This window comes from Rhipicephalus microplus, chromosome 7, assembly GCF_043290135.1.
Source record: "Rhipicephalus microplus isolate Deutch F79 chromosome 7, USDA_Rmic, whole genome shotgun sequence".
Lineage (NCBI taxonomy): Eukaryota > Metazoa > Arthropoda > Arachnida > Ixodida > Ixodidae > Rhipicephalus > Rhipicephalus microplus.
In genome coordinates, this window is record NC_134706.1 from 547,530 (window position 1) to 573,620 (window position 26,091).

Sequence of the window (26,091 nt, forward strand, 5' to 3'; positions counted from 1 at the left end):
AGCGTCGAGCTGACTCTGAATGCTAGGTACCATAGCAATTTCATGCAAAAGCTCGATGAGTTCAGTGATTGTCGAGTAACCTAGTCGGAAACCGCGCTGGCAGGACGACATCACTCTAGGTACTTATCAATTTGCCTGCGTACAATGTGGTCTAGTAAATTACTTGTGGTACATCACCGGAAAATTCACCTGCAATTAGAAATTACTTGCTTGTTACCGGCAATAAAGGCTCGGATGATGCGTGGGTCACTTTAAAAGCTCTCCAATCGAATATGAAGAAACTGCGTGTGAAACATTGGTATATGGAAAACAGCCAGAGAAAAGGCGAATGATAACACATGGTTAGTGGCTCAGATGAATTCGCACCTTAGATTACGTTATTTCATACTGGTGGTGGAAGACTATAGCAGGCTCTTCTAAAATATTGTCACGGATGTGGTAGAATGAATGAAGTAAATATATTTACAAAATATACAGGGAGAGTCACAGGCAGCTGCAGCCAAGATGGAAGAACAGCATCATCAACAACACGAGCACGGTCGCTTTCATCGTCTTCGTCATCTATTATGCTCTTTCGTTGCCGATGTCGTGTAACATATAACCCCCCGCTGCTGGAAGCGCCGTCTGGGCGCCTAAAGGAGAGTAGGATCATATGCGGATATGTACGGTTTGAGGCGGCTCACGTGGACGACGTCAGTAGCGGGTGCGGACGACGATGACTGACTGTCCAACGGAGCAATCTCGTATGTGACATCGGTAAGCCGGCGTAAAACCTTGTAAGGCCCCGAGTAGCGAGACAGGAGCTTCGAAGAGAGGCCAACGTGGCGGCATGGTGTCCAGAGAAGAACCAATGAACCTGGAGAGTAGGAAACTACTCTGTGATGGCTATCGTAGCGGGCCTTCTGAGAGAGCTGTGAGCCAAGAAGACGTTCCCGTGCGATTTGGCGGGCCACTTGAGCCCGAGCAGTGGCATCCCGGGCGTACTCTGTAACCGTTTGCGTAGTTGATGGGAGAAGAGTCTCGAAGGGTAACGCTTGATGGCGGCCGAACAATAAATAGAAGGGGAAGAAGTCAGCGGCGTCGCGGCGTGACGAATTGTACGCGAATGTCACATAAGGCAACGTACTATCCCAATCAAGGTGATCCTTGGAAACGTACATGGAGAGCGTTGTTGTCAATGTTCGATTTAGGCGCTCGTTAAGATTATTTGTTTGTGGGTGATAGGCTGTAGTGAGCTTGTGATGCGTCGAACACGAGCGAAGGATGTCACTTACTACTTTTGAAAGAAATGAGCGACCACGATCAGTCAGCAGCTGTCGAAGAGCGCCATGGTGAAGAATTGCGTCATGAAGCAAGAAGTCCGCCACGTCAGTGGAACAGCTTGTCGGTAGCGCTCGTGTGATAGCGTATCTTGTGGCATAATCAGTGGCTACGGCTATCCACTTGTTTCCAGTGAGAGAAGTAGGAAATGGTCCAACGAGATCAAGACCGACGCGGTAGAAGGGACGGTGGGTATGTCTATTGGTTGAAGCGGACCAGCTGGTGGCAACGTGGAATGTTTGGAGCGCTGACAGGACTCACATGCAGCAACGTATTGGCGCACAGAACGGTAAAGGCCTGGCCAGAAGAATCTACGCCGCACGCGATCGTACGTGCGCGTGACCCCGAGAAGTCCCGCAGTTGGGGCGTCGTGAAGCTGTTCAAGTACAGCGGAACGGAGTGTCGCAGGAACTACGAGTAGTAGCTCTGGTCCTTCGGCACTGGTGTTGCGTCGGTAAAGAATGCCATCGCGTAGAACGAACAAGTGTAGCGATGGGTCTACGTGGGGCAAGCGTAGAATCTGCATGATAGACCGCAAGAGGACATCGCTGAGCTGCTCCTTGCGTATGTCGGTGAAAGCCGACATGGCGAAGACACAAGGGTGAGAATCATGTGCTGAAAGTTCAGGTGGGTCCACGGGGTGACGGGATAGACAGTCGGCATCCTGGTGCATTCGGCCAGATTTGTATGCCACGTCGAAGCTGTATTCTTGTAGTTTCAAGGCCCAACGGCCAAGTCGTCCTGTTGGATCTTTAAGGGACGACAGCCAGCACAAAGCATGGTGATCTGTAATTACCGAAAAGGTGCGGCCATACAAGTAAGGTCGAAATTTTCCAACTGCCCAGACTAGTGCGAGGCACTCACGCTCTGTTATGGAAAACTTGCTCTCCGAAGGTGAAAGGAGGCGACTGGTATAAGCAATGGCGCGATCCTGTCCTCGTTGCCGCTTGGCGAGAACAGCACCAATTCCATGTCCGCTGGCATCGGTACGAACTTCAGTATGGGCTGACGGGTCGAAATGGGTTAAGATGGGTGGGGAAGTGAGTATTGTTATAAGGGTGCTGAAGGCAGTTGCTTGGTCGGTACCCCAATAAAAAGGCATGTCCTTCTTCAGTAGCTCCGTAAGTGGTCGGGCAATGCAGCAAAATTCTTCACGAAATGTCGAAAGTAAAAACAAAGGCCGATAAAACTCCGTACATCTTTTGCGGAACGTGGTATGGGAAAATCTTTGGCAACTCGAATTTCGTCAGGATCAGGTTGCACGCCTCGGGCACTGACAAGGTGGCCCAGTACAGTGATTTTCCGACGGCCAAAGCGACATTTGGAAGAGTTGAGCTGAAGTCCTGCTTTCCGGAAAACCTCAATAACAGCCGTTAGGCGGCTGAGGTGGCTTTCGAACGTAGGTGAAAATACAATGACGTCATCAAGATAGCACAGGCACGTGGTCCATTTGTATCCACGTAGGAGAGAGTACATCATCCTTTTAAATGTAGCTGACGCATTACACAATCCGAATGGCATAACCTTGAACTGGAAAAGTCCATCCGGTGTGATGAATACGGTTTTCTCACGGTCTCGAAGATCGACAGAAATCTGCCAGTAGCCTGATCGTAAGTCGATAGATGAAAAGTAGGCAGAACCATGTAGGCAGTCGAGAGCATCGTCTATTCGTGGCAGTGGATACACGTCCTTACGTGTTACTTTGTTTAAGTGACGGTAGTCTATGCAGAAGCGCCAGCTGCCATCCTTCTTCTTGACTAGCACGACCGGCGATGCCCATGGACTTCAGGGAGGTTCGATGACGTCTTTTGTGAGCATTTCTTCAATTTCGTGCTGGATAACTTGTCGCTCAGCATTATACACGTGATAAGGATGTCGTAGGATGGGGCTGGCGTCTCCTGTGTTAATCCTATGAGTTACAAAGGATGTCTGACCCAAAGGGCGGTCATCGAAATCAAAGATGTCGCGGTAGCACTTGAGCAGGTGCTGGATGTCAGCTGTCTGTGCTGAAAGAAGGTCCGGAGCGATCATCTTGTCGATGGTGGCATCCGCTGCACTCTTCGAGGATGAAAACGGAGCAGAGGACGAAGAAGATTCGGCAACGAACGCCGAAATGGCAGCATCTATAGAAAAATCTTTTGCCAAAGTCATACCATCTGGGATAACTTGAGTGCACCAGCTGAAGTTTAAGATCGGAAGAGACGCTGTATTTCCCGTGACTGTCAAAAGTGTGTGAGGCACCGCAACATTTTTGGCCAGCAGAACGTCAGCAATAGGTGTCAACATGTAATCACCATCGGGAACAGGAGGGACAGATCTCAGATTCACGTAAGTAACGGCTTGAGGTGCTAGGCGAACGTGATCTGCAGAACACAGACGGGGTTGAGCTGGTGTTGGGTCGTCATGGTAACACGGTAAATCAAATTGAAGCATGCCGGTTCCAAAATCAATAAGGGCAGAGTGGGCGGATAAAAAGTCCATGCCGAGGATAAGTTCATGGGAACGTTTCTCGAGAACAGCAAATAGCACTGTCGTGGAGCGATCAGCCACACTTATACGCGCGGAGCACATTCCAAGCACAGCAAACGTGCCGCCGTCGGCGACCTGGATGAGTGGCACTGTGGATGGCGTTAAAGCTTTCCTAAGGCGGCAACGAAGTTCTGAATTCATAACTGATATGTGAGCCCCTGTGTCTACAAGTGCAACAACGTGTGTGTCACCTACTTCAACGTCAATAAGGTTGCGTCGAGTCGGCAGCATGGTCAGAGGATTTGGCGGGCAAGTGGTCGATGCAGCATCACCTCCGGGAGCTGGATCATCTAGTTTTCCCGCGGCAGGTGGTCAGTCGACGACGTTGGTCAGCGAAATTGGGGCGAGCGAGACGATGGGCGACGGGAGAACGGTGAACGGGACTGGTGAGCATGCAGAGATGGAGAGCGACGACGATATGGCGGCATAGAAGGAAAGTCTTCACTGGTGGCCTGAGGTGACTCCCGGTAAGTTTGAAAGCGTCCATGATCCCTCTCTGGGCAATGGGGGTACCCATAGGATGCCTGATGCCAATACCACCGAGTGTTACAATGGCGGGCCACGTGTCCGATACGGTGGCAGTTGAAACAAATCGGGCGATCATCAGCAGTTCTCCACTCGGCTGGATTGCGAGGGCGCGCCGGAAGGTTTTGGTTTTGGGCATAAGAAACAGGGGGTCGACGACGGTTGATCGGCTGAGAAGGAGCTGTAGTGCACTCGGAGGCCAGTCCAGCATTAGAAAGCTCTTGTCGCACAATGGCATGTACCAGTGGCACCATCTGAGGGCTAGAGTCACAGGCATGGGAGCACGTGGACGCAGGAGACAGAGCTTCAAGTTCACGTCTGATGATCTTGGTCACGTGCTCTGCAGTTAACGGCGTCTGTAGCGCAGGCCTGTCTACGCACGACCAGGTTGCTGCTGTGTTTGGTAGTCGGGTGAAATTATGGGCGATACGTCGACTTTTTGCGGCCTCAAAACGCTGGCACTCCTTGATGGTGACATCGACCGTGTTGTAGTCCTTGCACATGAGAAGGTTGAATGCATCTTCTGCAATGCCTTTCAATATGTGAGCTACTTTTTCGGTTTCTTCCATTTCGTTGTCCGCTTTTCGGCAAAGGGCAAGCACGTCCTGTATGTAAGTCACGTAGGACTCTGATGACGTTTGCGCACGAGATACCAACTCCTTCTTGGCCGCTGCCTTTCTACCCACAGACTTTCCGAAAAGGGCGCGCATCTTTTCTTTGCACGCATCCCAGCTTTCAATTTCATCTTCGTGGTTCTCAAACCACACTTTTGCTGTTCCTTTCAAGTAGAACAGGATATTAGCTAACATAAGAGTTTCATCCCAGCGGTAATTCTTACTTGTACGTTCGTACAATGGCAGCCATTCTTCGATGTCGACATCATCCGTGCCACAGAACGTGCCAGGATCTTTTAGCGGCGGAAGGACAACAGTTGTTGTTGTAGTCGCCTCGGCGGGAGCCGCTCCCTGGTTCGCCATGGTGGAAAAATTCAAGCGTAGGCCACTGCGGAGCTCCGTCATATCGTGTTGTACTCCGCACCACCACCAAATGTCACGGGGGTGAGAGAATGAATGAAGTAAATATATTTACAACATATACAGGGTGAGTCAGAGGCAGCTGCAGCCAAGATGGAAGAACAGCAGCAACAACAACACGAGCACGGTCGCTTTCATCGTCTTCGTCGTCTATGATGCTCTTTCGTTGCCGATGTCGTGTAACAATATGTTCAGGAACCAGAGCTTGGTTCCTAGGTAGTTATTCGTGTGACATATTGAAACCAATAAGCACACGAAGATGGGTCGATACAGTCTCTTTGTCATGTCCCCGTCTTCGTGAGCTGACCAGTTTCAAAATATAAAAGAAGTCAGGCATTTTAGCTGCCCTGTCTTGAATGTGCATTTATGAAAGTTAGTAACAACAGATCACCATTGGGTATTCAATATGGCTGCTGATATCCATGTTGCGGGATAACCTGTAGTCCCGGGCGCCACGGCAGCCACATTTTCGATGGAGGCGAGAATGAGACCCGTGTGCTTAGATTTATGTGCATGATAAGGAACCCTAGGTGTTCGAAATTTTCTGATCACTCCCCTGCGGTGTCTTCCATAATCATGGTAGTTTTGGTGAGGTTAAAATCCGACGAGTATTATGGGGATTCAAGCCAATTGTTATGAAAAGGAGATCATGAGGAATTAATACTCTCAGCTTGCCCTTTTCCAAACGTCCTGTTCCGACGACAATGCAACACGATTCTGTGGCTGAAGGATGAAGATGGCTCGGCTACTGTCCTGAAGGTTGCTGGTTCGATCCATGGGGGTGACATGCTGGATGCCCGTGAACTGCGCGATGTTAGTGCATGTTCACCAGATGAGTGAAACTTTCAAAGCCCTCCCCAATTGCCTATTCATATGATATGCGTAATGCCGCTGGTAGGGAGGAGAAACCTGGAGTTTTACAAAGAGGATTCAACTTGCCATGAAAATGAAAATGGTAGGTCCAATCGCCGAGAAGAGAGCAAGGTATATCAGGGAACAAACTGGTGTTAAATACATGATAGTAGAAATCAACAAGACACAATGGTATTGGGCAGGGCACATAGCGTGAAGGCGATATAACCGCTGGTCATTCAGTATCACAGACTAGGTTCTAGGAGAAGGCAAGCGGATGAGGTGAAGACAAAAATTTAGGTGTGAAGATGAGATTAGGAAGCAATGGCAGCAGCAGGCACAAGCCCAGTTGGACTGGCGGAAAACGGGAGAGGCCTTTGTCCTGCAGTGGGCCTTATCAGAATGATGATGAGCGCCGATATTTATTTATTGGTAATATATCTTTTAGGTATGAAAAAGTGATACAGTTACTTCCCGGTATAGGCGCTCATTAGTGTGTCAATGAGAAAATTATAGATTGCTGCAAACACGCTTCAAAAATGGGGAGCTTTTAGTTATGCGAGCTGCTTTAATGTATCTAAATTGGAAGACGGCTGCTCAAGCCTATTCTTCCGCTTTCCATGGGAGTTGTGGGGAGAAACATTATCCATAGTGTTTTTCACACTATAGATAGTGTGAGACTGTGAAACACTATAAATACCGTTTCGCAGTACATGCGGCTGCAATGCCCTTTTCGAGGAGGCAGGCGTCAAAGGGCAGGCGTGAGATCGTAGAGGCGGAACAGATTTATATTTCTGCAGTATCGCACTTCAGTGCACCTTCGGTGCATCTCAAGCTGAATGAAATAAACTTACTTCAAAGCAGTTAGGCCTACAAACAGATTAAACGTACGCCCTTCATGTCATTACTGATTTCTAGCGCCCTTTTCACCCAAATATTTTTTTTTGGCTGAGTGGCAATTTATTGTGACTGCTCCTGCAGATATGTTTTCGTGGTAAGACGCTTTTTGAAATAAACTCAGCTGCAAGATGGATGTTTTTCTACTATTCCAAGCCTTCGCTATTCGATGCCCATAGATCACGTCATGTTCACTGTATATTCCGCCGTGGCGCGCTGAAGCGCTAAGACTAAGACAAAGACGAGATATACCCCTGAGACCACAGACTGCAAAAAGGAGTTCGTGACTCCGCCAATTGAGATGAATACGGACGTCTTTCATGAGCGAATTTCTGTGTCCGGCGTCTCTTTGTTTAGTTATGATACATACCCTTCATCCGTCGTGGACATTCTCACGAGTGTTTGCCCACCGCAGATGTGCAAAGAAGTAGCTTAGCGCGGGTTGCGGCGAAGAAGATAAATCCTGGCGCGTGGCCTCGGTGAGAGATCGCAGCTGTGGAGGAACGCTGAAGATCAGCCACTTGGTGCGAATATGATGGTGCGGATAGTGACATTGTTGGTCGGCATGGTGCTTGTTGTTTCAGGTGAGGCTTGTGAAGTCTATGGGTGTTCAGGTGAGATTAGGAGGTTCGCTTCTTGCCGTTTTGAAATTTTAAAACTCGTAAAAAAATTTACACGCATAACGCTGACGAATGGAGGGAAAACAGCATGATGCGAGAAGACGGGCAAAATTTTTCAGCTGGGTGAGAGCCTTATAACGTTATTTTAGAAAAGGCGAAATTTTAGCTTTTAGCAAAGGCATTTCTCGGAAGTGAAAACACTAACGATATAGGTGATGAAAACGATGAACAAGAAGACAAATTAGCTGCGCTATGTTTTGAGGTAAACATGATGCTATACCTATCCGAGCGCGCTAGGGATTGCTTTCGTGATCCCAAACTTCTGTCACATTCAAAACAGAATTGCACAGTCGCGTATTAATTGTGCTCCCACGATATGTGCTTGATATTCATGAAAGAAGGAGAAATACGAGCTGTACAGCATACTCATTAGCTTCAGTATGTGTATACTGCATTTCTAGGAATAGCTTAGTTCGCCATAGGCGTATAAATGCATTTAGTTGCACCTAGTTTAGCAAATGCCCTTAATTTACTCACAGACTTGAGTGCTCTTAACCGCATCTATTTTATGCAGTACAGCGATGCGGGGCGCAAGAGCGCTAGCCCAACCTTCACGCTTCAGATAATAATTGCTGCTTTCTCGACAGTATACCGTAATGTTGGCCTTGTCAACCGTATGGTTACGCTTATGAAAAAAAAAAGCAATTATTGAGCTAAAGAAAAGCGAAAGAGAGTATTCGTACATATTTGGCCGACAGTTGAGTAACCATGTTGATGAAAAAATAACCAACCTACATTGAATTCACAAAACTTAAAAAAAATAGAGCCTAGAACCAAGAGCCCAACGAGCCTGCTAAGACTCGGTTTGCTACAAGAGATAAGTGGTGACGGTCCCATTTCTATATGTGATAGAGATGCGTGTAGTGTGCCAATCAGTGCACTTTGAAAGTAACACCATATGGTCGAAATCGTTAGAGCCCTTCTTATAATTATATGGTTGTTTTGGGGCGTTACACTTCGGATATTATTTGCTGATCCTGCATATAATTTCTTTAATCCAAGCCTTGAGAGCTTCCTCACCAATCGTACCTGATAATGTCATAAGCTGCGACGTACAATTTTTCACTACTAACGCTGCAGTAAAACTTTGCGCTTATGTCGGAATTGTCGCGTTGTACACCTCACACACTAGTATAAAACTGGGCAAGGAAAGATGTAGCAAACTGAGAAAATTTGAGAGAATTGCTAGAAATTTGAGCGAAAAATGACAAAGTAAACATTTAGACTTTTCTAATGCTCACCCTATTCCGGTGCGCCACTGTCAAAGAAAAATTCATTATTAGGCAGTCATGCAATTTTTCTCTTTCTTTTGCAATGTAACATATGTGAAACATTTACAGGAATCGGTGGTATGGATGAACATCATATGTACAAGCGGTAAGTAGAAAAGTACACTGTATTTTTCGTGCTACGTTCACGGCCTAATAACAATGCTGTTGCCAAGTAGAAAAAAAAAACATTATGTATAGGCTGAACAAGCAAGGAGTTAACAGCCGGTGTTTACACTTTCAAAAGCACCATGCACGTGTTCTCTTGAGGTCGTAGAGTACCTTGATGATCATCTGCAACCAAGACGTACACAACAGGTTTCTCGAAACCGATTTATCATATGTTTAGGAAAAGAGAAGTATATCGAATAAACAAGGGCTTTAAGTGAAGTAAGCAGCCCTCTGAGATGTAAAAAGCTCACGAGAACGAAAAGGCGAATGGCGACGCACCCTCGAAATTTACGGTACGGATCCTCGTGATGTCGCATGTTTCATGGCGTCTGCAGATGCCTCGTGGAACACGGAAATGACAAAAGTCGGCGTCAACACGAGAGAGGAAAAACAGTATGGGAAAATCCAACTCTTCGGCGTCATGATGATGTTGCAGATCGCTGGAATAGAGGTCACATAACGTCAAATCGCACGATCACGCCTTCACATGACAACGTCGTTTGGACGCAGGCTGGCCAACCCCGAGACAAGCGATGTGCACAAAAGCTGAATGCCTCCAATCCCAGAGGACAGCCTCTTTAAATACCTTCCGAGAGCGGGGTACTGGTGCCGTCGACTGAGATGGCTTTTACGTTTGAGTTATCTGTAGCGAATGTGTAAAGAATCCATTGAGATTCGATGCAGTGTATGATAAAGTAACAAGATTAAACTCCGTGACCTACGAAATTTTCGCTGTAAGCAAGAGAACGCAAACAGACGTTCTATTTTTTCTGTGTCCGAGTGAAAGTCTTTCCTTTTTAAAGGACGAAGCTCGTAAATATTTTCGTTGCACCAGGTTGGGCGAAACGAAATTATTATCATGCACGAACCTCTTCCGCTTCTGCTTCGCTCCCTGAGCACTTGCGCAGAATAGAGTAAGTATGATGGCGTGTCTGTTAGGGACTAAAGGTAACCTGACATACGCATCATGTACTCCCCGACAAAAAGCGCGCAATACCGATCACTTGACCAAAATCCCACATCACCACGCAATAGCAAGTGGTGTGGCTTGTTCCCGACATAAACCAGGTAACAGCTATAGTGAAGCGCCTAAAATAACATCATGTAACTGGCAGTCCAGTGACGCGTCTAGCCAAGTCTGGACATACCAATACTCCGTATCACTAATATCTCGCAGCACTGCCAAAACTACGAGGTGTACACAGGCAGAATGCTTGCGCAGTGCATAATATGGTTTCGGGTGTAACTGATTCATTATAAACAAGATTCAAAGGTTTTAAATATGCTTCCCGCATAATGCGTTTCAGCAATTCTGGATACATTACGCCCTTCACTCGTGCACGTTGCAATTTTTTTGTTGTTGTTGTGTCAATTACCAGCCAGCAACCGTAATGCCGACAATGCCAACAATGCCAACAAAAACATGAGTATTAGCAACACCAGAAGCGGTAAGCTTATTTTTAGCGCTTGTGCCAGTGAGGATGGCTGGGATAGATGATTGATAGATAAATTACCCTCAGTGTATGGCCCTTCAGTACATTCGTCGTTAACTCCATAGAGTTTGCGGTAAATACACCAAAGAGGAAACTCTGGCGCTAGTTTTTGTGGGAGCTGCAACACCCGGCGCTGGGAACGATCGGTATAGTACACGAATTTGTCTAATTTTCGTACTTTGGGCTCCGGTTTGCTTCGCGTGGCTTGAAGTTGCTTTGTAGAAAATATTCATCAGTTCCACTTCACTTTTCAAGCTAACAATTTCGAATCGGCTCAGGAAGTACATAACCATCCGTTGTGTCTGTCGAAACAAAAAAAAAGAAACACAGCAATAAACGAAGTCACAAGTCCGTTCGAGGCCCGCAAGCACACAGACTAAGCCAATCCATGAACTATCCATCATTCTCATGGTCGTTAAACGATCGCCACGTCAGGATCCTCTCTAGTTAATCTTACGAAACCACATTGTTAGCCAAACGTCACAATCGTATGATAAGAGTATGAACGTACTGTTTATGGGATTGTGTAGCCAGACTGAAACCGCAACTGGCCACTCGTAAAAACTACGGTCAACTTGTATAGCAGTTCCGATTACGAGACTGTCTGTCCGTCGATGCATCCGTGCATACGTCCACCTGTCCGTCCCTTATACTAGTCGGCGACTTTAAAGTAGACATTATGGACATTACGACTTATAGAATCACCCACTTGTCGTCATTCACTTCGTGGAGAAGCGCTTACTTTCCTCTATGCTCTCGAATTGACATTACAAATGTCTGTTGGCGCCATTCCGTGGTTCATTTAAACTGTCAATCACCTACAGTGCACTGCGTGCAACTACAGTTGATCTTAACCAGACGTAAGAGCTGTATCGTATACATAGGTTACATATGTGATGTTTATAAAATTGCATGGAAATCACTGTATCCCCAATTGACGCTTCATGAACATTACGGTTTATTTAAAAAGTAGTTGCGAGATATGGCGTAGCTCTGTGGTGGAATACTTGACTGCAGGGAAGAATGCTGCGTTCCGACTTTTTAGTGGAGACCGGACTGGACAAGCGCCTATGACTGACAGCCGGAGATGGGTATTATGTAAAATTTGGTCATGTATATACTGACACTAGAGTAGTAAGGTGTGCGTGTAAGTAGTTTATGACTGTGTGAACTGCGTGAAGAAAACTGTGTATTGGCATGTTATTTGAACTGGTTTCAGTGTGCTATTATGTGTTTTTATTTTTTTTATTTTCCGTATTGTTAATTTTTGGGTACCGTTCTGTATTATTATTTCATTTTTCGCTGCAGAACTTTGTGATATGGAGTAGCCGAGGCAATAGGCACCTCAACCTCTCCACAGCAAAACAGTTAGAACAGAACAGAACAAATTCCTGCTGGGTCCCTGAAAAATTTTTTTTACATTCATAGGGTCAACGAAGCTGATGTCATATTTTTTATTGCGATAACATTTCTATGAACACATTCCGCTGAATTTGTCCGCCGGCGTCACCTTCAACATCGGCGTCGCCGTGACTCACAGTGTGTATGTATATATATATATATATATATATATATATATATATATATATATATATATATATATATATATATATATATATATATATATATATATTTGTGTGTGTGTGTGTGTGTGTGTGTGCGTAAACTCAAGAAACAAAAATAATTGGGAAAAAGCTCCGGCGCGCGGAATCGACAAGCTATTTATATCCACTTAACGCTGTTGGCGGACATCTAGGGGAGAACTGTCGTGTTTGCAGCATTACCAGCAAGATGCCGCAATGAGCACCCGTCGCCACATCGTCATGACGCGGCGGCGTACGCTCTCATCTCCCACGCATATTTTGCCCCGCGGAGAGGAGGGGGGTGGACGCTCATTTGCGTGCCCTCACCTCGCGGTGGGGAGTATCGTACGTTTTGGCTGGCCTCACGCTTTCACTGGAACAATTATGTTGTAGTTACCGGCACACAAAAGCCTCTGCAATGGTTGCACAGTCTCCGATTGCGATTAGGCGTGCTTTTCCGACACCGTGAAACAACAACTGAGACACTTATTCGCGTTCATCTGTACCTGTGAGTACGTTTCATGTGTCATTTGTGCGGGAGAAACGCGGGGCACGTTTCGATCTGCTTACCATTCTGCGAGTGACCTCCCAATTTGTTGTTATCGCGTTCATTGCTTCACCTTTGCGGCAAAGCTGTGACTTTTTTTCCACATTTCTTACGCATTGAAGTGACTAATGTGTGTCATCAGCCTGACTGCGTCCACTGCAGGACGAAAGCCTCTCTCACGTTCCGCCAGTCAACTCAGTCCTGTGCTTGCTGCTGCCGATTCATAGCCGCAAACTTCTTAATCTCATCTGCCCACCTAACCTTCTGTCTCCCCCTCTCCCCCTAACCCGCTTGCCTTCTCTGGGAATCCAGTTAGTTACCCTTAATGACCAGCGGTTGTCCTGTCTACGCACTACATGCCCGGCCCATGTCCATTTCCTCTTCTCGATTTCAACTATGATATCCTTAACCTAGGTCTGTTCCCTATTCTTCTCTGTCCTCTTCTCAGTTTATACTAGCGCAAGAGTAGAATCTCTAGCTAAAGCTTGGCATTACTTACAGAGCTTGGCTAGTTCCAACGCTGGCTCCGATGCTAGTACCAGCCTTGCGCCATTACAGTGATAGCTGCACGTTTTGTTTATGCGACATGTTCTCATCTCTTCTTTGAGTGCTGTAGAGTTACTTTTGAACACTGATGCTTGCATGCCCATAGCTCTTGAATCTGTCCATGAACTACTGTTATGGTAAAAGTGTGCTTCTCTGGTTTTTAACTTTACAATGATGCAAGGATGCATGGTGTCTTTGTTGTTTTTTTCGCAGCACTCTCTTCCAAAAGTTCCCAAAGCACCTATACGGTAAGTATTTTTATACTTTTGCGTTCTATACGCTTGCGACTGCGCAATGCTGTCAGTCGTTGTTATACGTACAAAAAAAAAGCATGTAAGACCTAATTTTTGTAGGCTTAGAGACGAATACCCGTGTGTTAGAACGTTCATATATTAGCGCGGTACTCATGAAACAAGAATTGCCAGCATGAATTCTTATTTCTATTAGGCGCATGTTTAGGGGGTTATTTAGTAGAAAATGGGTAACTTGGTTTATGGCGTAACTGCGCAAAAATGAACGGAAGCAAAAGCAGAGAAAAGCACAAACGAGTGCGGGTAACCTGTTGAAACTTTATTATAAAAAGCAAGCCAAATATAAAGCAGGATAATAATTAGGGGACATTGAAAATGGGTAGGAGAAAACGTCGAGGATAACCCAGATCAATAAAAACCAATGACACTTTAACCAAGGTAAAATAGTAGCGTAACTTCCATAGAACCCCATGTATCCCGAAGTTGGCGTCTCGTCGCCACCGTCGCCATTTACGTATGGAGAGGACAACTAACCGTCAATACCAAATAAAATATGGCGTCACAACCAGAAGCGGTAGCGATGTCGCCCGAAAGTGCAATTTTTTTTCATGGCTGACCTTTTTCTTGCCGTTATAATTACGTGATTTTATTGCACTCTATGGCTTGCTAACTGCGTGAGCGAAAGAAAAAAAAAGCCATTAGGAAAGATGAGGAGGTCAAGTTGTTTTATTAGCCAAATGATGTACTGGCAATATACGCCGAAAAATTCGCAGATGAAATTGCGACACCACTGTTGGCGAGTACAATAGCATAACAGTTGGAAAATTCACGATTTCCAATCGTGAAAAACTCCCAGCAGGTTTCAGAATATCTTTTTGAAAACCATAGAGTACGGCATCTCGTTTTTTAGCGCGTCGCAATGATCGTCACCAAAGGCGAAAGCATGGCGGCCGTGTGCCATCGAAGGTAGTCGGCAGTCACAGGAGCGCAATTTCCTCCTGATTTACTTCTCGGAGGCAGGAGAGTCTTCGGGGGTCCTCGTTGATGCCGGCTACTAATGTTCTAAATTTGAAAATAAAATATGCCTCACGCTGATCGCGCTCGTGCCTGTTTGAGAAACCGGACGGCAAAAGAGTGTACGCTGATATTTTCAAAACTGTGGTTTGGCAGGCGCAAATGTCTAGATAAAAGTAGCTTCGGCAGTGAAGTGGCGTGGTACCGGTGATTATTGAACCGCAGCCGAAATGGCGTGTCTGTTTGGCCGATATATTCTTGTCCGCAGATGCTGCAGTGTAACATGTATATTACGTTACTGGAGTCGCAATTAAGGCTTTCTGTTATGCAGAATTTGAAATCCGAGAAGTTCGCTTTGGATTCACGTGTTGTGACCATCTGTGTGTGTGTGTGGGGGGGGGGGGTGTTTTTGCTCTGACAAGAATGTCCTTCAGATTTTTATCCCTGCGGTACACCACGTGAGGTGGCTTCGAGAAAATAGAAGTTAGTCGTTCGCTTTGCCTGATTATGTTGAAATGGCGGGAAAGTATGTTGTTGATTCGTGGCGCTGATGAGGAGTAAGTTAGTACAAGGTTCGTTTGGGAAGTCGTTTTAGATACTCTGTTTGATTCCTTGATTATATCATGCCTGTTCACGTTGCAAGCACGTAGTATGGCATCGTCAATAATGTCTTCCGGATAATTTTGTTTCAATAAGGAATGCTTTAGGTGTTCTGCGTGTCTGTCAAATTCCCGCATATCGGTGCATATTCTTCGCTACCGGTAGGCCTGAGAATATGGAATACCAGTTTTGCAATGCTTTTGGTGGCCGCTGCTGAAATGTAGGTACATTTGATGTTCTGTAGGCTTTTTGTAAAGGTTTGTTGACAAGCGTTCATTTTTGACCGTGACAGTGACGTCCAAGAAGTTAATGCTAGTTTTGATAATTTTGTGCGTGAATTTAATTGACGGGTGGCACTTGTTAAAATCCTCTACGAAGCGGAAAAGACTTCCCTCATTGTGGTTCCATATAATAAAAATATCGTCTAAGTATCTTCTGTAGTAGAAAGGTTTCAAGGTGCGTCCCTCAATGAATGGGATTTCAAGTGAAGCCATAAAGGTGCTCGCAAAGTTTGGGGCCATTTTCGTGCCCATTGCAGTGCCACTGACCTGAAGGAAATGCTTGCCATTAAACTCAAAATGGTTATAGTTTAGTACAAGTTCAAGAAGTGTAAACAGTACCTCGCCACTTACACCAGTTGATGAGTCAGAGTTTACATACTCAGACACCATAGCCGCTATTCCGTCATGGTGGGTTATGTTTGTGTACAGTGAGCAGACGTCCATGGTCACCAGAAAACTACCGCCTGGGATGTCGAGACTTGAAGTTTCACAGATGAAGTGGTTTGTGTCCTTTAGGTAATAGGGAAAATTTGGGGGGATGTTTTTATTGAGGAATTGATGAATTCTGACATATTTTCCGTTGATGTACTCTTACTGGATACTATCGGACGTCCCGGATTGTCTGCCTTGTGTATTTTGGGGAGCAAATAGAATCGACCGGGAGCAGAATGGGCCGGTAACATTGCTTTTAACATTTTGCCGGTAATTTTCTCGTCCCGGCGGAGATTACTTAGGATTCCTTTTGTCTCCCTTTCCAATTCGGGAGTCGGGTCCGTTGGAAGTTTGTAGAATTTTGTGTCTGATAGTTGTCGGACTACTTAAAAGAAGGGGAAAGACAACTATCAGACACAAAATTCTACAAAGAACTTCTTACACTTCTTGAACTTGTACTAAACTATAACCATTTTGAGTTTAATGGCAAGCATTTCCTTCAGGTCAGTGGCACTGCAATGGGCACGAAAATGGCCCCAAACTTTGCGAGCACCTTTATGGCTTCACTTGAAATCCCATTCATTGAGGGACGCACCTTGAAACCTTTCTACTACAGAAGATACTTAGACGATATTTTTATTATATGGAACCACAATGAGGGAAGTCTTTTCCGCTTCGTAGAGGATTTTAACAAGTGCCACCCGTCAATTAAATTCACGCACAAAATTATCAAAACTAGCATTAACTTCTTGGATGTCACTGTCACGGTCAAAAATGAACGCTTGTCAACAAACCTTTACAAAAAGCCTACAGAACGTCAAATGTACCTACATTTCAGCAGCGGCCACCAAAAGCATTGCAAAACGGGTATTCCATATTCTCAGGCCTACCGGTAGCGAAAAATATGCACCGATATGCGGGAATTTGAAAAACACGCAGAACACCTAAAGCATTCCTTATTGAAACAAAATTATCCGGAAGACATTATTGACGATGCCATACTACGTGCTCGCAACGTGAACAGGCATGATATAATCAAGGAATCAAACAGAGTATCTAAAACGACTTCCCAAACGAACCTTGTACTAACTTACTCCTCATCAGTGCCACGAATCAACAACATACTTTCCCGCCATTTCAACATAATCAGGCAAAGCGAACGACTAACTTCTATTTTCTCGAAGCCACCTCACGTGGTGTACCGCAGGGATAAAAATCTGAAGGACATTCTTGTCAGAGCAAAAACAACCCCCCCCCCCTCCCCAAGTTCAATCAGAGTGCCATCCCTGGGGGAAAGCTCGATGCAAGGTATGCCCACAGATGGTCACAACACGTGAATCCAAAGCGAACTTCTGAGATTTCAAGTTCTGCATAACTGAAAGCCCTAATTGCGACTCCAGTAACGTAATATACATGCTACATTACAACATCTGTGGACAAGAATATATCGGCCAAACAGACACGCCATTTCGGCTGCGGTTCAATAATCACCGGTACCAAGCCACTTCACTGCCGAAGCTACCTTTATCTAGACATCTGCGCCTGCCAAACCACAGTTTTGAAAATATCAGCGTACACTCTTTTGCAGTCCGGTTTCTCAAACAGGCGCGAGCGCGATCAGCGTGAGGCATATTTTATTTTCAAATTTAGAACATTAGTAGCCGGCATCAACGAGGACCCCAGAAGCCTCTCCTGCCTCCGAGAAGTAAACCAGGAGGAAATTGGTGACAAAGATTGATAGCTGGAGACCATGCGTGTTTTTTCCGACTGACTGATACGTGTACGCTGTCCTTTTTTGTTTTTGTTTTCATGCACATACAGTGTGTTTACGTTCGCCTACCACTTGATGACCATTGAAGGGAAACGGACGAAGATGAAAGGTGAAGAACCGACCAACCCATTAAGGGGAGACCCTTTCATTACGCATGCCGTCGCGGATCCTTCCCGCCACCACGGCGACAATCTTGGGTGGCCCGACACACGCCGAGAACTGACTAGCACGGGATAAGAACCGGATGTGAACGTACACCGACATTTGGTTTCGTGCTCAGTGTTCACAGTGGTTTTTTTTCTTTTTACTTTTTCTTTTTCTTGTCTTTTTTTTTCTTTCTTTCTTTTTCTTTAGTTCTCTCTCACTCTCGCAAACAACTTTCAAGGCGAGAGGTGCGCGGCAGCAACGAAGTTTGGAAGTTTATGTTAGTATAACTCATCCCCTGATGAAGGGAGGACCCCTCCCGAAACTGTTGGGAAATATATATATTTATCTTTATTGACAACGCTCCCCTTGTGCCATATATATATTGTCACATGCGTCCCGCGAAAAAGACGAAGGCGACAGCGCATACGCGCATCTGCACGCTTTTATGCAGAACGCAACAACGAGAAAGATGAGGAACTCTCTCTCACGCGGTTAACAAAAAGACCGACCCGCTGCTGTTTTCTCAGCGTCTTCGAGTACGACCTCTCTCTTGACGTCGCGACACTGGTGGAGGTGCTGGGGCCTGCAACCTGATGCAAGAAAGCGTTGTTCGGGACCGTACACCCAGTCCGGAGCCTCAACGTCTTGTTGCGACTCCAGTACAGCGATTCAGCCGGCGCCTATTAGGCCTAAGCCCAGAACTCTTGACGGCATCTCCTGTTACCAACATGGCAGCCCCTTCAGCGTCTGCGAATCATCCTCCGGCCCAGACGACTCACCCTTACCAGGTAACTTTTGAGACTCCTCGTGTTCCCGAAGTCTTCCGTGGAGAACCGTATGAAGATGTCGAGGACTGGCTCGACCAGTTCGAGCGGACCGCTGTGGTGAATCGTTGGAGCGTGCAAGAAAAACTTGGCCGTGCCTACTTCGCAATGGAAAATAGCGCTCGCACATGGTACGAGAACAGGGAGCCTACTTTCCAAACCTGGGACAATTTCCGCCAAAAGCTTCTCGAGACATTCCTCAGTGCGGACCGACGGGATCTCGCACAGCAGATGATCGAAGCCCGCATGCAAAAGCCGAATGAAAGCGTGGCCATGTTCGCTGAGGATATGGCCCGCCTATTTCGCCGCGCTGACCCTGACATGCGCGAGGCAAGGAAAGTTCGTCATCTGATGCGGGGAGTTAAGGAACCGCTTTTCGCCGGCCTTGTACGAAATCCACCAACAACAGTGGATGAATTCATCAAAGAGGCGACTGTCATTGAGCGGGCGCTCCGGCAACGATGCCGCCACTTTGACCGCCTGCCCGACCAAACGCCTGTTGGTGCCGCCGCTCAAAACGCCGCCGTTTCTGAAAACTCTTTACGGCAAATGATTCGACAAATCCTGCGGGAAGAGCTGCGGGCCCTCGGCCTTCCGTCTACCGATCCCCCAGTTGCTTCTGTTGCAGAAATCGTGCGCCAGGAACTACGGCAAGCCTTTCCCTCACCGGCGCCACCACCCGAACCACGTCCACTGACCTATGCTGATGCCGTCCGCCGTCATCCGCCTGCCCCAGAAGAACCACCCTTTCAGCCACGGCCCGTTACCTTGCCGTGGTGGCAGCGTGAACCTGTGCGGCGACCACCAGTACGTCGGACCGACTTGTGGCGCACCGCCGACCGTCGACCCCTTTGTTTCCACTGCGGCGAACCAGGCCACATCTCGCGCTACTGCCGTCATCGAGAAACCCGGTTTGGAAACTTTTCTCGGCCCGCTTCTTTTTATTCTGGAGACCCTCGTGACCATGGTGCTGATCACCTACCGACCAACCAAGCGTCTTCACCAAGTCGTCGCTGGCGGTCTCCCTCACCTGCACGAGGTCAGAATTCCCCGAATCGCCAAAGATACACGGACGCCATCAGAAACCGCTCCCCAAGCCCGTGCCAGGGAAACTAACTGCCGCGACCTCCAGGGGCAAGGTTGCCAATTGCCGAGACGCCAAAAAGACCCCTTTGCCTCTACACAAAGACGACGTGACGACGGTGATGACGAAGACGACAACAACCACGAGTACTACTGCCAATGAATTTGTACGTGCCGACCTCACCGTTATTATAGACGGACACCACGTAACAGCACTGGTTGACACTGGTGCTGACTTCTCTATTATGCGACAAGAGCTCGCCGACCGCCTTAAGAAGGTTAAGACGCCGTGGAGTGGGCCGAGCATAAGGAGTGCTGGTGGGCAGCTAATGACGCCAACCGGTAAATGCACCGCTCGGCTCGTAATCGATGATTCGAACTTCGTCGCCACTTTTGTCATTTTACCGGACTGTTGTAAAGAGTTGATTTTGGGTATGGATTTTCTGCGAGAGTACGGTGCTGTCATCAACATCCCAGAACGTATCGTCACCTTTTCCGCCCATCCTTACGTCGACGCCACCACTGAAGAACAACTGCAACGTTTACGTGTAGCCGATGATGTGATGCTCCCGCCGAGATCTTGCTGCCTTGTGTCGGTGTTGTGTGAACGGCCGTGCCGTAATGAGGTGATAGCGGAGCGAATAGACACGCTATTGCTTACGCAAGGTGTTTCAATAGCGAGAGGCATTCTGGCACTAATTGATGGGCGGGCAGAAGTCCTCATCACCAACTTCAGCAACGAGCGTCGTCACATCCAGAAGGGCACCACGATTGCCTACTACGACGACGTGGCCCAAGCCAGAGATTGCTTCGCTTTACAACCGGACGAGGCGACCATCCCAGCCTCGACACCTTTGTCTGTCAACATTTGCTCAACCCTGTCAGCCTCGGAAAAACAGCGCCTACTAGAGCTGATACACCAGTTCAAAAATTGTTTTTCGTGCACGTCGAAAGTCAAGCAAACACCACTGACCCGGCACCGAATCATCATTGAAGAAAATACGAGACCGATCCGTCAAAACCCATACCGTGTGGCTCCGAAAGAACGTGAGGAGATCCAAAAGCAAGTTCAGAAGATGCTCCAAGATGACGTAATACAGCCTTCCAAGAGTCCCTGGGCATCCCCCGTGGTATTGGTTAAAAAGAAAGACGGCAGCTTGCGTTTCTGTATAGATTACCGCAAGTTAAACCAAGTAACGAAGAAAGACGTCTACCCACTGCCACGTATAGATGACTCTCTTGATCGGCTGCGGCATGCACGCTATTTCTCATCGATGGACCTGCGAAGTGGCTATTGGCAAATAGAGGTCGACGAGAGAGACCGTGAGAAAACTGCTTTCGTGACGCCCGACGGTCTTTATGAATTTAAAGTGCTTCCATTCGGGTTATGCTCAGCGCCAGCCACTTTTCAGCGTTTAATGGACACTGTGCTATCAGGACTTAAGTGGCAGACATGCTTGGTTTATCTAGACGACGTTGTCGTCTTCTCAGCTACATTCGAGGAACACCTAAGTCGATTATTCGCAGTTCTAGAAGCTATACGTTCGGCTGGCCTGACTTTAAAGCCAGAGAAGTGCCACTTCGGTTTCAACGAACTTTGCTTCTTAGGCCACGTGGTCAGCCACGAAGGTGTTCGACCTGACCCGGGCAAAATCGACGCTGTCGCAAAGTTTCCCGCACCGCATGACAAAAGAGCAGTGAGACGCTTCTTAGGCCTCTGCGCTTATTACCGACGATTCATCGCCAACTTTTCGTCTATTGCGGCGCCTCTGACGCGGCTCACACGAGAGGATGTCCCCTTTCTTTGGAGCGAAAAGGAACAAACAGCGTTCAACGAATTACGCCAACGCCTCCAAACACCTCCGGTTCTGGCGCACTTTGACCAGGAAGCGCCAACAGCACTTCACACCGACGCAAGCAATGTAGGCCTGGGCGCCATACTGATACAATGGCAAGATAACTCCGAGAAAGTGATAGCCTATGCCAGCAGAGCTCTTTCTCGCACGGAAGAGAACTACTCGACTACCGAGAAAGAGTGCCTCGCCGTGGTTTGGGCGGTTCTCAAATTTCGACCGTATCTGTACGGCCGCTCATTCAAGGTCGTCAGTGATCACCACTCGCTTTGCTGGCTCACTAACTTGAAAGACCCATCCGGCCGTTTAGCACGCTGGAGCCTTCGGCTTCAGGAGTTTGATATGACCATTATTTATAAATCAGGGAAGAAGCACACCGACGCAGACTGTCTCTCGCGGTCACCCGTTGAGCCTGCCGCTATTAATGACGAGTCTATGGACGCCGCATTCTTGGGAGTCATCAACGCGGCCACTATCTCACAAGAGCAGCGCCGTGACCCTGACCTGCTTTCGCTTATCGATTTCTTAGAAGGACGACGGGAAGACGTGCCGCGAATTTTTGCGAGAGGAGTGCCATCTTTTTGTTTAAGGAACGACGTCCTATACAAGAAAAACTTTTCTCCCACCGGCAGCCCATACTTGCTCGTCGTCCCTGCATCACTGCGAAAAGAAATTCTGGAAGCCTGCCATGATGAAGTCACCTCTGGTCATCTCGGTTACACTCGAACATTGTCCCGTCTGCAAAACAGTTACTACTGGCCTCAGTTACTACTGGCTAAACAGTTACTACTGGCTAACGAAAGAAACTAACCAAGGGAAACCAGGCGACAGTGTTCCAGCCCAAGGGCATGCAGCCAACGCGAGTGAACCGAAAAGTTCCAAGTTCGAAGAAAAACAACCGCTGGTCTGCTATAAATGCCAACAACCGGGTCACATCGCAGTCGGTTGCCGACAGCCAGCAGTTTCCGTCAATTTGCTAACCGAAGAGAGCGATTTACTCTTGCCCACGTGTTGGCTACCTGTTACCACCTCCAGCCGTTCATGAAGCGTCATCCTCTTGAACGCCTTCCGCTAGGGGTAGCTTTGGCCGAGTTGTAACGTTTGCAGTGCTCGCCCTCTTTCTACGTCGGGGCTTTCTGATAACATTGCCCGATTGCTGTTATCTTGCTGTTTTCTTTTCTTTCATGCCAACCTGCGATTGGCTGCGTAGCGCTTAAAAACGCGCCGCAAGGTGAATAAACTGGGATTGTCTTCCTGGCACTGCTTGAGTCGTCTCTTTCCTGGGCCGGCTGTCGTCCAGCCGCCGAATACGTAACACTACCTGCTGCTGTGAAACATCACGTCCAAACATGTGCCGACTGTCAAAGACGCAAAGCACCACCCGGCAGGCCGGCAGGTTTATTACATTCCATTCAAGTGCCAGCAAAGCCATTCGCCCAAATTGGAATGGATTTCCTCGGCCCATTCCCAACTTCTACCACAGGGAACAGATGGATCATTGTCGCCACTGATTACTTGTCTCGCTACGCAGAAACTAAAGCCATGCCGAGGGCCACAGCAGCAGAAGCGGCTCATTTCTTCATAGAAAACGTCGTCCTTCGGCATGGTGCTCCAACAGTTCTCATCACGGATAGAGGAACTGCGTTCGTGGCAGAACGTTTGGAGTCGGTTCTCAGGCTCAGTGGTACAGCTCACCGGAGAACAACGGCGTACCACCCACAAACGAACGGACTAACAGAGCGGCTTAATAAGACCCTCGCGGACATGCTCTGCATGTATGTCGACACAGAACACAAGAACTGGGACGAAATCTTGCCTTATGTGACCTTCGCCTATAATACTGCCCGGCAGGAAACTACCGGAATGACGCCGTTTAGTTTAATACACGGGCGCGAAGTCACTACAACGTTGGACGCTATGCTGCTGCACGAGTGTGACGACACTCACGCTGACGCCGAAGAATTTGGTCAGCGTGCCGAAGAAGCCCGACAGCTAGCCCGCGTGCGTATTTGTCACCAGCAACACAAAGATGCGAAACGGTACGACCTACGACATAAATTGGTAACCTACAAACCAGGCGACAAGGTATGGGTCTGGATCCCAATACGTCGACGCGGACTTTCAGAAAAGCTATTACGACGATACTTTGGCCCATATCGAGTCACCCGACGATTGAACGACATCAACTACGAAGTTATTCCCGACGGCGATTGCAGTTCAAGTCGCCGAAACTGCTCACCCGAAATCGTGCATGTCATCCGGATGAAACCCTACTTGTCCAGCTAACTCTCGTTTGTCCTGTGCGTGCCGGTGCATATGTGCGTTTTTATAAGTAGAGTGCCTTGGCTACGCATCGGGACGATGCCATTTTTGGAGGGAGGCAAATGTCACATGCGTCCCGCGAAAAAGACGAAGGCGACAGCGCATACGCGCATCTGCACGCTTTTATGCAGAACGCAACAACGAGAAAGATGAGGAACACTCTCTCACGCGGTTAACAAAAAGACCGACCCGCTGCTGTTTTCTCAGCGTCTTCGAGTACGACCTCTCTCTTGACGTCGCGACAATATATATATATATATATATATATATATATATATATATATATATATATATATATATTAAAATAGAGGTGTTGTACGTCGAGAAAGGTTCAGACGCAGCTTGGCGAAATGTGCTTTATAAGGCAGGTCTGGCTAATGGCGAGCGGCGTGCGCGAGCTACTACTACAGCCACCGATCATCATCGTCTTCTTCATTACCAGCAGAGCGTCCGTTATTCAGATTCATTACAATTACTCCCCGCGAAATAAGGAGCCATCCCTGCGACCTATGGACAAGTAAACATGGGAGGGTCGTAGCAGAGCTTAAGTCTCGAGACGTGGACAATTTCCTGGCCACGACGACGTTTGTCAGAAGATGGTTCCAGTGGCTCAATGAGGCAATTCACTGATGACGTTTTTTGTAGCACACGATATGGGCCGTGATACTTAGGGACCAACTTGGTAGAAAGGCCATGGAGGTGTAGCAGAAGGGACATGCAGCCAGACGAGTGAGCCTGGATCGTAGGAAGTAGAGTTATTTGATGCGTCATGGTGGTGCTTCTGGCATCCTTGGTCTTGGGTTGTGAATGATCTAGCCAGTTGGCGGCATTCTTCAGCGTATGTAGCGGCTTGAGGCAAAGTTGTGGACTCTGAGAAGTCAGGTTTGTACGAAAGAATGGTGCCCATAGTGCAAGAAGGTTCACGTCCGTAAAGGAGGATAAAAGGAGAGAACCCAGTAGTGCTTTGAATGGCGGTATTATAGGCGAACGTGATAAACGGGAGCACTCCGTCATAATTGGAGTGGTCTGACGAGATATACATAGACAGCATGTCACCAAGGGTGTGGTTGAAGCGCTCTGTCATTCCATTGGTCTGGGGATGATAGGCGCTTGTAGTGCGGTGAACGACGTGGCACTCACGCAGCAAAGCTGTAATGACGTCTGACAAGAATACGCGACCATGATCGCTCAGTACCTCTCGAGGTGCTCCACGACGTAATACGATGTTGTGAAGAACGAAAGTCACAACGTCTTTTGCTGTAGACGAGGGAAGGGATGAAGTTTCGGCATACCGCGTGAGATGGTCGACGGTAACTATGATCCAGCGGTTACCGTCAGCAGTGTTGGGAAGGGGACCATAGATATCGATGCCGATGCGGTCGAATGGTCGGGATGGGCATGGTAAGGGTAACAAGGTACCACTGGCGTGATAAGGGGGAGTTTTTCGTCTCTGGCACGTCGAGCACGCTCGAATGTATTGTCGTATAAAATGGTACATGCCACGCCAGTAATATCGGAGACGTATGCGAGAATAAGTCTTCAGGAAATCTGCGTGGCCACATTGGGGGTCGTCATGAAACGTGGAACGAATTTCGGATCGCAGATGACGTGGAATCACGAGTATCCACTGACGTCCACCGGGTGCGTAGTTGCATCGGTACAGCACGTCGTCGCGAGTGGCGAAGTGCTCGACTTGCCGACGCAACGTGCGAGAAGGGGAGGAAGCCATCCGCACAGCCAGGATGTCTAGAATTGAAGCAACCCAAGGGTCCTTGCGTTGCTCAGATAACATGTCGGCGATGGTGACGGCAGGGGCATCACAGGTTAGACTTTCGCAGCAGTCCGGGTCGGGGGTACGGGCGAATGGGACAGGGCGTCTGCGTCCGAATGTTTCCGGCCGGAGCGATAGGCCACGCAGATATTATATTCTTGGAGGCGTAATGCCCATCGGGCGAGGCGACCGCTTGGATCCTTCAGTGACGAAAACCAGCAGAGGGCGTGGTGGTCAGTCACGACGTCAAAAGGGCGTCCGTACACGTAAGGTCGAAATATCTCTATCGCCCAAATA